The following is a 14,407-nucleotide window of genomic DNA, read 5'->3' as shown; positions in this document are numbered from 1 at the left end:
AAGTTGGCATACTAATACATTTCCTGGGAAGGTAGAACAATACACACTAAATCCAAAGACTAGCAGGCCTAAGGTATAATAGTAAATATGCACAAAAGTAAACAATATGCCACGACTAAGATATGTAGAATATGAAACCCATATTTAAAGGACACTTTTTAAAAAATTAGTTTGTTTATTTATTTATTTATATTTTGGCTGCGTTGGATCTCCATTGCTGCACGGGCTTTCTCTAGCTGCGGTGAGCGGGGCTACTCTTTGTTGCAGTGTGCAGGCTTCTCACTGCGGTGGCTTCTCTTGTTGCAGAGCACGGGCTCTAGGCGTGAGGGCTTCAGCAGTTGTGGCACACGGCCTCAGTAGTTGTGGCTCGCGGGATCTAGAGCGCAGGCTCAGTAGCTGTGGTGCACGGGCTTAGGTGCTCTGCAGCACATGGGATCTTCCTGGACCAGGGCTCGAACCCATGTCCCCTGCATTGGCAGGAGGGTTCTTAACCACTGCGCCACCAGAGAAGGCCCCCAATTCCCTTTAAATAATACTGTTATCTGAGATTTTCTTGGCAGGATACTAGTCGCAAAAAAGTTTAATTATTTCATTCTTCTGTCTCTGCAGTGTATTACCGTAGTACTACTTTAATTAGAAAATAGACCTTGTTTGCAGCTGTGTGTCTCATCAGTAGCACATCTCCACTTAACTTTTATATGCTGCCTACCTATATTTTAACAGAAAATAAGCCAAAATCTATTTACCTTTAAGACTATATAGGGAAAGTTACTTAATACCTTGTTTCTAACAGACTGAATAATACCATTCTCTTCAGAAACTTCATATATTGGCTCCAAATCACCTACCACCATCCCCTTCAACACATTAAATTCTGGGGGAAATCTATATGTAATCTAATTTCCTGAAAATTATATGGAGCTACACAAAACAGAAATTCTGAACTTCCCCACAACTGCTCTCCATCATCCCTTTGCCCAATGACTAGCTGTAACATGACTCTGATTCTTCTTCCTCCTCTGCTCCATCTTCTACACTGCCCCAGACATCATGCAGTCTTCTGCTTAAAATCTTGCAAAGGCTGATAATCATTTATAGACTAAGATCTAAATCCACGCCATCACAGCTCACTTAGGAGCTTTCATGTCCGGCTCCCCACTCTGTCCTCACCTCTCACCCCACATCAGCATAAACATCAAGCTGCTCAGTTAACCCAATGTACCATGTTCTCTTAGATCTCTGTACCTTGGCACGTGCCTGAGATCTCCCTTTCCCAATCTATTTCTCTGTAAATTTTCTGCTCATCTCTCAAGGCTGCTTATTTGCAAGCCTCCCTTCCCCTATGAAGACTTTCCTCACTGCTCCGTAAGTCGGCACCCATCTTTCCAAGCTACCCACTCGCCAAGTACACATTTCCACTGTGGCACTGTTCCAATACTACACTGCACTTTTAAATTTACACGCCTATCTCTGTTAGACCAGTGGTCTTGAAGGGTAGGATCTACATTTTACTCATCTGTGTATTTCCAGAACCTGACCTACACCAGAATATGTTATTTGAATAAATTATTTGCCTAGATGAATTTTCTAGATTGCTTTTTCCTGGCTAAACCACATAAGCTTAATTTTTTTGAGAGTTATGATATGAGTAGGAGACCATCAGAGGACACCAGAGAATATCTTAATTCACCTTTACAACTAAACACTACATGTGTAATCCATATACTCATTTCGTGATTTTTTGCTACATCTGAGAACCACCTGGGCCATTAATTCATGCAGTCTATGTGAGACGGATTATAATAGCCATGAAATCACAGGTTTCATGTGTATATTTTACCATAAACATTAAAATAAGACTGTTAAAATAAAAAATGTTTCCCTTTGTATCACCTAATATTCTCTAGCAGCATGCTTGTTGTGCTTTCAAAAATACTGCTCCAAGTCAAGGTTTAAGATTAGATCCCATTTCAAGTCTCAACAAGAAAGAAAGGTAAAAATCAATACATCAAAGCCAATTCCACGTAGAGTACATCAAGAGATGCTTGATATGTATGGGAAGGAGAAAAAGACTGGAAATAAACATATATAGGAATTATCTAAGGGCTAGGATCAAACCAAAAAGAACATTATCCTGAAAATTTAAAGATAATGCACTCAATTAGGCTGTCTAAATTGGTAGATAAATGATTTCCTTAAAAAGACCTCAACGCATGAATTACAATATGCGCCTAAAGTGATTTCATTGTGGAGCTACGTTAGGAAACTAAGATTAACTAAGTGTGTGAGCAAGAGTTCGAAAACCACTATAAGTGCCGAGACAGGGACATTACCTCTTCTGGCTACTCGGCCCCCAGGACAATGCCCAGGACTTGGTAGTCAGTCACTAAGTATTTACAGAAGTGCAGGGAGTGAGGGAGGAAGAAAAGCAATCCAGGTGTAGGGACTGGTGACTCCACACTTCGTTTAAGCCACTAGGACAGAGATGTTCTGACAGGTCTTTGTACCTTTCCCCTCACTTGAACCCTCACACTGATATACGGGGACGCCTTAACCTAGAAAATCAGATCTCCTCCAAACCCTCTTAGGCAATGATTTTCAATCTTTGTGCATTTTCAATACCTTCATCCACTTTACCTAATTTCAAAACATTTCCTACCATCTCTTAAAAATATTACAGGTTACATAATTCAAAAAGAGACATGTACCACAATGTTCATTGCAGCACTATTTACAATAGCCAGCACATGGAAGCAACCTAAGTGTCCATCGACAGATGAATGGATAAAGAAGATGTGGCACAGATATACAATGGAATATTACTCAGCCATAAAAAGAAACAAAATTGAGTTATTTGTAGTGAAGTAGATGGACCTAGTCTGTCATACAGAGTGAAGTGAGTCAGAAAGAGAAAAACAAATACCATATGCTAACACATATATATGGAATCTTAAAAAAAAAGGTTCTGAAGAACCTAGGGGCAGGACAGAAATAAAGATGCAGACGTAGAAAATGGACTTGAGGACACAGGGAGGGGGAAGGGGAAGCTGGGGCGAAGTAAGAGTAGCATGGACACATATACACTACCAAATGTAAAATAGATAGCTAGTGGGAAGCAGCCGCATAGCACAGGGAAATCAGCTCGGTGCTTTGTGACCACCTAGAGGGGTAGGATTGGGAGGGTGGGAGGGAGACGCAAGAGGGAGGGGATATATGTATACACAGAGCTGACTCATTCTGTTACACAGCAGAAACTAACAACATTGTAAAGCAACTCTACTCCAATAAAGATGTTAAAAATAAATAAATAAAATAAATAAAGTAAGGTCACCTTGGAAAAAAAATTACAGCTTACATTAAAAAAGAATACTTCAAAAGTATATAAAATGTGGGTGTACAGTCTAAAAAGTGATAAAACAAATACCCATCTACCCACTCTTCTGCCTGAGAAATATACCATTATGGTCACTTGGAAGCCTGGCTGTGAGCCCTTATCTAATACAGCCCACTCCCACCATACCCGCACCTCTCCTGGTTATCAGTATCCTGGATTTTGTACTAATCATTTCCTTTATTTTACTATTTTAGCAATTATGTACTATAAAAAATACATGATTTATTTAATACATGCTTAAAACCTATATAGATTTACATATATATTTTTTCTGCAACTGGCTTCTTTTACTCAAAATTATGTTACAATTCATCCATGTTGATGCACATGTTGATAAAATTCACTCATTTTTTCATGGCTTGATTGTATTTCATTGCTCAGTTACATCATAATTTATATATTTGGGTTGTTTCCCTTTGTTCCCTCTCAGTCACAATGCTGCTATAAAACTTTCTTGTCCGTGTCTCCTGCTGGCCATGTAAAAGAATTTCCTAAGAGTGGAATTATTGGGTCATAAATTATGACATTCAGTGTTACTAGGCACTGCCAATTTGCTTTTACAAAGTGGTTACGCTAATTTCCACTCCCATCAGCTATGTGAGGGACTTCCTGACTCTACATTCTGGCCAACCCTTGTTACAGTCAAATGTTCTAACATTTGCCAATCTGGTGGGTGACAAATGTTATTGGGCTTTTAATTTGCAATTCCCTTATTACTAGAAATATTGAGCATCTTTTCCAATGTTTATGGGCCATTTGTATCTCTTTGTCTGTGAAATGCCTGTTCCTGTCTTTGGCGTAGTGTTTCACTGGGTTTGTCTTTCTCTTACTGATTTGTAAGAGTTCTATATATTTTTGTATTTTAACCGTACAGAAGTTATATCTTACAAACAACTTTCACTTTAAGGTTTTTCACTCTATTGTTTTTAATGAATGGTCATCTTTAAATACACAGTAGTCCCAATTTATTAATCTTTTCTTTCTTATTTTGTGCCTTTTGTATCTTAAGAAATATTCCCCTCCCTGATGTCATAACGATATCCTCCCAGATTGTCTTCACTGTTCCATAGTTTTTATCTTTCATATTTAAGTTTGAATCTACTTAAAACTGATTTCTGTGACAGGTGTAAGGAAATAATCCAATTGTATCCAATATGGATAATCAGTTGCTTCAGGGTCACTTAATAAACAATCCATTCTTCTCCTATGAGACAGATATTCTACTTCTATCCCTGTACCAGCATCATGATGATTTAATTGTTACAGTTTCCTCTTATCTTTTCAGGTAGTACCAGTGCCCCAAACTTTCATTCTTCATTAGGAGAGTCTTTGTTATTCTTGACCCTTCACACTTCCAATTAAATTTTACAATCAGTCTGTCCATTTACCACAAAAAAAAAAATCCTGTTGGGATTTTGATGGGAACTGATCGAATATACAGACAATTCTGGAGAGAACTGACATCTTCATATGTCAGTTCACACACTGAACATTCCTTTCCGTGAATATGTTCATCCCCTCATGTATTTAGCCTCTTTTTTTTGGCCACACCACGCAGCTTGCAGGATCTTAGTTCCCTGACCAGGGATCGAACCCGGGTCCTTGGCAATGAAAGTGCGGAGTCCTAACCACTGGATCCCACTAGGGAATTCCCCTAAGCCTTTTTAAATATCTTTCAATAAAGTTACAGATTCTTGTTTATAAAGGATATATGTATCTGTTATTTATTTCTAGTTATAGAAAGATTTTATTCAGAAACCTTGCTCTCTTATTTTTAAAAATTTTGGTAAAATACACATAACATAAAATTTACCATCTCAACCATTTTTAAGTGTACAGTTAAGTAATGTTAAGTATATTGGCCATTTATATATCATCTCTGGAGAAATGTCTATTCCTTTAAACAATTCCTTTAGACCAATTTTTTAATGGGTTATTTGCTTTTTATTGTTCTTAAGTTATAGGAGTTCTTTATATAATCTGAATATGAGCCCCTTATCAGATATATGATATGCAAATATTTTCTCCCATACCATAGTTTGCCCTTTTACTATGCTGATGTGTCCTTCGATGCACAGGAGTTTTAAATTTTGATGTAGTCCAATTTATCTATTTTTACTTTTATTGCCCCTACTCTATTTTAATTCTAATGATTTGGAGATTCTTTCAGTCCTTCTACATTAACAGTCATCAGTAAATAATGATAACTTTGTTTCCTTCCAATTAAAATACCTTTTATCTCTTTTCCTTGTTTACTCTGCTGCTTTAGGACCTGCAAGAAAATGTTGAATAGAAGTGGTGATAGCGAGCCTCCTTGTTTTGTTTTCAGTCTTAAAATCTTAAGATTTCAATCTCAAAACAAATACTCCTGACATTTCATCAGTAAATATAATGGATACTATGTTTTTATAAATATCCTATATGTATTAGGTTAAGGAAATTCTTCTACCCCTAGATTGCTAAAGTGCAGTGTGTGTCTGTGTGGATATGAGGTTTTAATCACTGTTTTACATGTCTTTTGAGATGATTATACAGATTTAATCCATCAACTTATGAATATGGCTAAATTATAATAATCTATCTTTAATTGCGGGAATAAAACCAGTGTGATTATGATCTTTTGTATACACCGCTGAGTTGAGTTTCATAATACTTTGTTTAGGCTTTTATTTGCCTTCATTAGAATGGCTTGTAATTTTCCTTTCCTGTTGTCCTCATAAGGTTTTGGTACCAAGGTAGTTCTAGCCTCAAAAATGAAATCAGAATGCTCATTATTTTTTCTAGAATTTGGGAGATTTTTATAATACCGGAATTCTTTTCTTTGAATGTTTGTTGAAACTTATGTAAAGTCACTCAGGCCTGGTTGTTTCCTTGGTAGAAATATTTTAAGCTACTAATTCAAATTCTTTAATGATTATATTAATACTTGCAGGTTTTATTCTATCTTGAATCAGTTTTGGAAAGCAAGGTTGTTTTAGGAGTTTGTTCACTTCAACTAATCTTTCAATAACCAATGTACGGCTGTTTTCTTATCTTTTTGTTATTGATTCCTAGCTCAAATGCACTATAATCGACACTAATTCTTTTCTGAGACTTCATTTAGGTGGTCAAGTTTTGTGTATTTGAAAAAAATGTGCAACCATTAACTGCTGGATACATTTGAATTTTCTACATTGTGTTTTTTGTCTAATGATTCTAACAACTGTTGAGAGAAGTGCGTTAAAATTATCCATTTTAATAATGTATTTTTAATTTCTTATTGTGCTCTTATTTTTATTTACACAATTTTAAAGCTATGCTATTAGTTGTATATCTATGTGTAACTGTTAATTTCATCTTTTTATCTTTTGTAAACTTTACCTCTGGTGAAGATTTTTTTATTGTAATAAAATATACATAACATGAAATATAACATTTTAATCTCTCTCCTAAAGATTTTTGCCCTGAAATCTATTTTCTGAGGTTAATATAGTTTCACCAGTTTTCTTTTGGTTAGTTCTTGGCTTGGTATGTCTTTTTTTCTTTTTTCTTACTGAGATATAATAGACATACAGCACTGTATAGATTTCAGATGTACAGCATAATGATTTGACTTACACACATTACGAACTGATTACCACAGTAAGTTTAGGGAACGTTCATCACCTCATGTAGATACAAAATAAAAGAAAAAGAAAAAAATATTTTTTCCTTGTGATGAGAACTCATAGATTCAAGCAGAAACATAAGCCTATTAAATCCCCAAGAGAAGTCAGGAACCTCCTCTAACTCATTTAATGTGAACATTTTACCACCGTCTTAAACAGTATCTGTACTCTCATCCTGTAACTTCAAATCCTTTAACTCTAACCATGACCCAACTATATTAATGTCATAGTTAATTAGTACTTTAGCTGCATCTCATTTTAAGACCAATTAAATTATTAGTCATTATTATTTACATATAGTGCTTATTTAAATTTACTCGCATTTGCCAATTCTGCTGTGCACCATTCCTTCTTATGTTCCATTTCTTCCTTATTGCTTCAATTCATTTTTTCCCCAAAACATATCCTTTGTTAGTTCCTTTAGCAATGGTCTATTGGTGACAAACCCACTGAGACTTTTTCTGAAAATATATATTCCTTCTTTGCTCTTAGATTAGATAGGTATGGAATTCTAGGTAGACCTTTTCATTCTATCCTTCAAATCCTTCAATTGCCTGTCACATTTTCCATTTCCCTATATCTGTGTTCAATATTCTGTATCCTGGTTAATTTCCTCAGACTTATTTTCCATTCCCTAATTTTTGCTGTAGCTGTCTGTAATCTGCTATTTAACCCCTCTATTGAGCTTAACCTTATTATTTTTTATTTGTAGAAATTCAATTTGTTCCTTTTTCATCTTGACTTGTTCCTTTTTGAAATGTCACTATTCCTAGACTTACTCCTTTAATTTTTAAAGTGTACCATTTTCTGAAGTCCTTGGCATACTAAAGCTACTGTTTGTTGTGTTTGCTGATTCTCCCTCAGAGTAGATTGTTTTATAATAGGGTTTGCAATATTTGATGACAAGCTCACCTTTAGCAGAGACTCTTTTTTTGTATGGGAGTCCTATTTGTACTATCTCTGGGCCACTGGAATATTTTTAGCCCCTCTTTCACAAGGAGGCAGCCCTTCTCAAATTCCAGCTTTTACAAAAATACCAGTTCTACTCACCTTGAGTGGACCCAAGTTACATTTCCTACTCCATGGAGGCACTAACCCCAACCACTGGCCTAAATCCAGTATCCCATCTGATAAATCCTGGGGACATCACAATTTGGGGTTTAATTTTTGATAGCCAGGAATTTCTCTTTTATTCAAGTTCAATTCTGCATTTCAGTTTTGTTATTATATTTCATCCTACATGCATGTTTGTCACTGGGGATGGGAGGCTACAATTAGCTTAGTCTACCTTTACCCTGAACAAGATGGGAAGCTATTGGAGTGTATTGAGCAAGCAAGGATCTGATTTTTAACAGGATCATTCTGGCTGCTATACTTAGAATAAACTGAAGGTAACAAGGGCAGAATCAGGAATACCATTTAGAAAGCCTCGGCAGTAATTTGTAAATGTATAAATTTATACACATATATACATACTTAAACATGCAGTGTTATCAAGAGCAGGACAAACAGGCTTATAACTGATACCAACTCTTACAAATTATACTTTTTAGCATTTTAAATTCCCCACCTATGTCCGTTCCAATGTTGTTTGCCTTGTTTTGTCTCATACTAATATTTTATACTACCTTTTTCATCCCTTTATTATCAACTGTGTATCTTCTCTGAAATAGCATGTGGTTTTTGTCATTTTGATAAATCTGAGAGTTTTTATCATTTTAGTAGGTGAGTTTAATTCACTTTCATTTACTTTAACTACTGCTATGTATGCTTAAATGTATTCCTAGCAACTTATTTTGTGTTTTCTATTTTACCATGATTTTCTTTTTCTCTTTTCCTGTCTTCTATTGGATTGGTCAAGGTTATTTTTGCTACATTTTTTCTTCTAATAGTTTTAAGGTTTATATTTTATATCTAATTCTTCAAGTGGTTACCCTTAAGTTTTTAATGCATATTTAAAATTATAGTTTCTTACAAGTTAGAATTAATTACATTTTATTATCCTCCTCCTGAAATCTTTAGTGTGCTTTTAATTCCCTTTATCACTCCCCCAACCACAAATTCCATGTTGCTATTTTTGTTGATTTAAGTTACAACTTACTAAAAATCGTCATATATTTTATAACCAATATTTATTTATATTCAATATTGTTTTTGATTTCTCTGCTTCCTTTTTTTTCCTTAAATCCCATTACTACCTTCTTGGTTCATTTTTTTTCTTACTGCAGTGTATCTTTAAATAGTTCTTTCAGCAAAGGTCTTTCAAAGTCCTTAAATTATGAATATGTTATTGTAGTGTCCTTGCTGTTGAAAGATAGTTTGGGTGAGAATAGAATTTTAAGTTCAAATTTATTTTCTCTCAGCACCTTGAAGACATTCTGCTGTTGTTTCTCAAAACCAGTGATAAAGTCTAATGTCATCTGGATTCTTATTCTTTTGTAGACCATCAGTCTTTTCTCTCTACTGTCCCCTAGGAATTTCTCTTCATCATTATCACTAGGATGTATGCAGGTGCTGACTATGCTGTTTCCTTTTAAAATGTATTCTTCTTCAGTTAGTAGGCCTTCTACCTAAGGGCTCATACTTTTTCAGTTTTGGAAATTTTTCATACATTATTTCTTCAAACATTGTCTCTTGTCAATTTTCTTCACTTCCAACTCCTATTAGATAAATGTTGGAACTTCTACACGAATCTAAATGCTTCAATCTTTGTTTCATACTCTCTTATGTTTTCTTTTTTGTTTTTTTTTTTTAAAGGATACTCTCTTACCTCTTGATGCTGAGTTTTGGGAGAATCTCTTGCCCTGATCTTTCAGCTCAATAATCTGTTCTTTAGCTATATCCAGTTTGCAATGCAGCCCATCCGGTGAGTTTGTTTGACAACTACGTTTTTCATTTTCATTATTTATAGTTTCATAACTTCCACTTCTTGTATTAATCATGAAAGTCTATCCCTGGTCCTCTAAGAAAATTAGATTGACCTATTTTTAAAGTTTCTTTCTGACTGTTCTACCCCACAGGGTGTAGTTCTGCTGTTTATATTTCACTGTGCTAAGCTTCCTCTGGGTTTTCATGGCCGTGTAAACATCTCCCATGGGACTGCTCACTTGCCGTCTTAGCCAATAGTGGCATCCTAGCCAGAGGCCGCATGCTGAATCTGTTCTGACAAAATCAGCACAGAGCTTCAGGGTCCTGGCAGTGGTGATGGCCTCAAACAGGCAGTGTAAGCAGTTCCTTTCTGCAACTTCTCCTTCAATGTACAACTCTTTCACTTAAAGATGTTTTATTGCTTCAGGTCAGGAATATTCCTTTTCTTTTCAATCCTGAAAGGGAATTTATTAATCAAATTAATTTTTTATCATTTCTATGCGTTTGGTGCAGAAAGGGTAAGAGGGAGTATGTGTTTGGTCAACCATCTTGAAACTGGATCTACTGCTTCTCTAAATATCATTTCCCTGCATTCTCTTTAGCTTCTTTCTGGAGTTCATATTAGATGGCATTCTTCAATCTAACTTCCATGTCTTAGTTTTTTTTTCTATTACTGTATCCTTCTGTGATGTGCTTAGGAACAATTCTCTGCTCCAGTATCCAGCTCACAAATCTGCTCTTAAGCTACAGACACAGTTAATCAGCCCATTTAATGAATTCCTTATTTTGACAATCAAAATTTTAATTTCCAGTATCAATACTTATTTTTGGTAGATAAAATAACTGCTCATATCTCTCCAAGAGTTCAACTGTACATATTTTTAAATCTAGTTCTACTTATTCTATGAATTCTATGTCCAAAATAAACTCTTTTGTTATCTCCTTTGCATGGCAGTTTTTAGTGATTTTTAATGAAGTGCTCATCTTTGTAGTTAAGGCTCTCTGTTGAGACAGTCTACACTATCTGGGTGCACTGCATACCTGGAGGGGAGAAGTAGGACTTGCTTTCAGTGAGAGTGAAGGAGGGACAGAAGGTGACACCTCATGGAAAAGCTTTGTAGTTAGTCTTATGAACATGGGACCCCTATTCTCCTGGAATTCACCAAGCACCTGGACCCCAGCCCTGCCTCTCCAACCTAAGGTCCTATGTACACTACATCTGCCGGCGGCACCAGGCTATAGTACCAGAGTCACTCTGTCACTTGCCCTGAGCCCCTCTCAGCTGCCCATATCAACTTTCCAAGCAGGAACATTCTAGATGCTACTCCTATCCTGAGAAGCAATAGTTTCCTGCCCTTGTTTTGAAACAAGGTTTTCTTTTGTAAACTGATCCCATACACTTTTCATGGGGGCTCTGCACATCTGGGACCTCCTGTGGGTTTTCCTTCTTTTTTTCCCCTCTAGTGTACTTGCAAATTATTTTTAAAATTCTAATCTATCATTTCTAAGTATCTGAGGCAAGATGGAAAGGTGATAGCATGTCCTCAGACCATCACCCTGAAATGGAATTCCCAGTTCTTTTTTGTTTATTAAAGTTTATTTAAAATATATTTTGAAAATTCATAATATCCCTTATGATATATTATTTTTTAAAGGATTCAGAATAACTGCTTTAGAAAGTAAAAAAATTACAGTTGCTAAGCTCCAGTTGAACTTAATTTGTAAAGCTATAATTTTGACTGATTAATGTATGAGAGAAATGTAATCCATGTAATTTTTATTACTCTTCCAAGATTTGACAGTATGAGCTCTCTGACAGTTATGAGAATATAGCTAGGTAGAATAAAAAGTAATCAGTTCACATATGGCTTCTGAAACATGCTTATAAATTACAACCTCTTGACCCACAAAAAAGGAACCACCATGGTTCAATGATAGCTGAGGCTGGAGTTATGTAAAGAACAGCAGTAACTTGGTTTTTGAGCAGCAAATCGTTTCAGCCTCCTTTTCAGGAAAAACAAAAAAACAAAAAAACAAAAAAATTCCAACAAATACAGATTTGTTGGAATTCAACATCAACAGACTGACACTGCTAGGTGTGCCCTGACAGCCAATATAGTATTTATGGTTCCATACATACCAACCCTGGGTGTGGGAGGGGTACCCTTGAATTACCGATAATTGCCACATTAAGCATAAATAAGTTACAACTGAAAAAGCTGTGAATGTGTATAGGCAAAAACAAAGTTCAAGGCCAGACTTTGCTCCTAACTGAGCTGTGATATCAACCTGGCCTGGCATCCCATTTTGTGTTGGAACTCTTACCAGAATGTACAACAGGGGAAATGCTGCACTGAGAATTGGACTGCCCTTTAAAACATCAGTTTGATGACATGGACAGAATTTCCTTTCTCAATAGCTTTAACTGGCAGTTCATATTCCCATCTTCTTCAAACAATTTGTTAAGAGTTTTGTTGCTCTGTAAGAGAATTAAAAGTAACATATTCCTTACAAATGAAGATGTGAATACATGGTAAAGCTCATACACTGCTGGTGGGAGTGTGAAGTAGTAAAGCCACCTTGGAGAGCAATTTAGTAAAATCTAGTAAAAGATACACACTCCTCTGGACTAAGGAATTCCACTCCTAAAAATTACCCTAGAAAAATTCCCCAGGCTGCACAAGATGACCTGTACTAGAAAATCCACTAAAGCTTTGTTTGGAAAAGTAGAAAATTAGAAACAAGTTGAATGTCAATCAACAAGAGAATAAATAAAATGTGGCATATTTATAGAACTGAATTTTATATGGCATTGAAAATAACCATATCAACATGGAGATCATTTTACAAACAATGTAGGTGAACAAAGGAAGCTGCAAGAGGATATATGTAATATGACACTATTTTGATAAAGTTTAAAAATATGAGAAACAATGCTATATATATTTTTTTTTTTTCTTTTTTCTTTTTTTTTTTGAGGTACACGGGCCTCTCACTGTTGTGGCCTCTCCCGTTGCGGAGCACAGGCTCCAGATGCGCAGGCTCAGCAGCCATGGCTCACGGGCCCAGCCTCTCCACGGCATGTGGGATCTTCCCGGACTGGGGCACGAACCCGTGTCCCCTGCATCGGCAGGCGGACTCTCTACCACTGCGCCACCAGGGAAGCCCAATGCTATATATTTTAATGGCCACATACACATGTGTAATAAAAAATATGAAAATGTCATATGAATGGAAATATTGAGTACTAAATTCAAAATAGAGGTTACCTCTGAGGAGGGAGGAAAACGGGTATATACTATGGACCTCTTTCCACATCTGAACATATAAATCTATTTCACTTATTTTGACTGCTACACAGAATTCCACAGTTATAATTATATATATATATATGTATGTATGTATATATACCATAATAAATTTACCCATTTTGTTACTGTTGGAGATTTTGGCCATCTCTTCATACCAAAATCCTAATATACTTGATGCAAGGGTCTTTGTGGGAGAATTCCTATATGGGGAATTGCTGAGTCAAAGTTTATATGCATTTAAAATTTTATTTTTCAAATATTGTATCAATTCACACTCGTACCAACAATCTTCTAGAGCCCTCTTCTCTACACTCTTGCCAAAATTGAATATTATCAATCTCTCACACTTTTTCGAGTCAGGAAGACATTCCCATGATCAAAAGTAGTTTAAAAACTGGAACAAGTGGGAGATGCCAACTTTATAATGTTCTTTAACAAACACAGGGGTATATAGGCTAATAACATACTAAGGAATTATGAGATAATAGAATATACAGACAAATGAACAGATAATTATAACAGCATATTAAGTGCCTTAAAAGAGGTATTCAGCGTGCCATAGCAGAGCATGAAGAGACATATAAATCAGCTTGGGGATCAGGAAAAGAGGCAATGGCTGAGCTGAACCTCAGAGGCTGAAGAGAAGTTGGCATGGGAAATCTGGGAGGATGGGGAGGAGAGGAGACAAAGGGAGATAGAACAACAGATTCAAAGACATAGAAGTAAGAAAATATGGTAGAACAAGCAACTGGAAATAGTTCAATACTGTCATAGTGCTGTCTATGAGTTAAAGCCATACATAAAAGTCCAAGTCCAAAGACAAAACTGAAGACGCTTTCAAAATGTTACTCCATAAGATAAAACCCCAGTGTGTTACAAATCATCTCTGATTTAGAAGCTGCTTCTAGAATACATTGAACAGATAGTTCTCTGGTCAAATGCAGCAACAGATTGCATGGCAGGATAGAATGAGGAAGGAGAAGTGTGACCAGTACTTCAGGTCTGGGTAAACAAAGGGTCTAGTCAGCTAAGACAAAAAGGAGCAGAGCACTTGAGTATGATGGAAAAAGATTTACAGGCAGCCAAAGTCCCACAAAAGGGAGGCTGGAGGTTGGAGAGAGCATGAAGGTTGGAAAACCAAGAAGACCCACCAACTGCTTCTTTGTATAGCAGCACTCTCTGGGGCC

General features: G+C 36.1%; 1 protein-coding gene across 10 annotated transcripts in view; it reads right to left on the bottom strand.

Moving 5' to 3' along the window:
- The window catches only part of DTNB (dystrobrevin beta), a 243,097-nt gene that overhangs the window by 123,558 nt on the left and 105,132 nt on the right, over nt 1–14,407 (bottom strand). The window lies entirely within an intron of this gene.

The sequence above is a fragment of the Monodon monoceros genome, unplaced genomic scaffold (assembly GCF_005190385.1).
Source record: "Monodon monoceros isolate NGI ecotype Baffin Bay Population unplaced genomic scaffold, NGI_Narwhal_1 Super_Scaffold_19, whole genome shotgun sequence".
Taxonomy (NCBI): domain Eukaryota; kingdom Metazoa; phylum Chordata; class Mammalia; order Artiodactyla; family Monodontidae; genus Monodon; species Monodon monoceros.
Note: the sequence above shows the minus strand (reverse complement) of the source record. Positions and strands in the feature narration are given on the sequence as shown.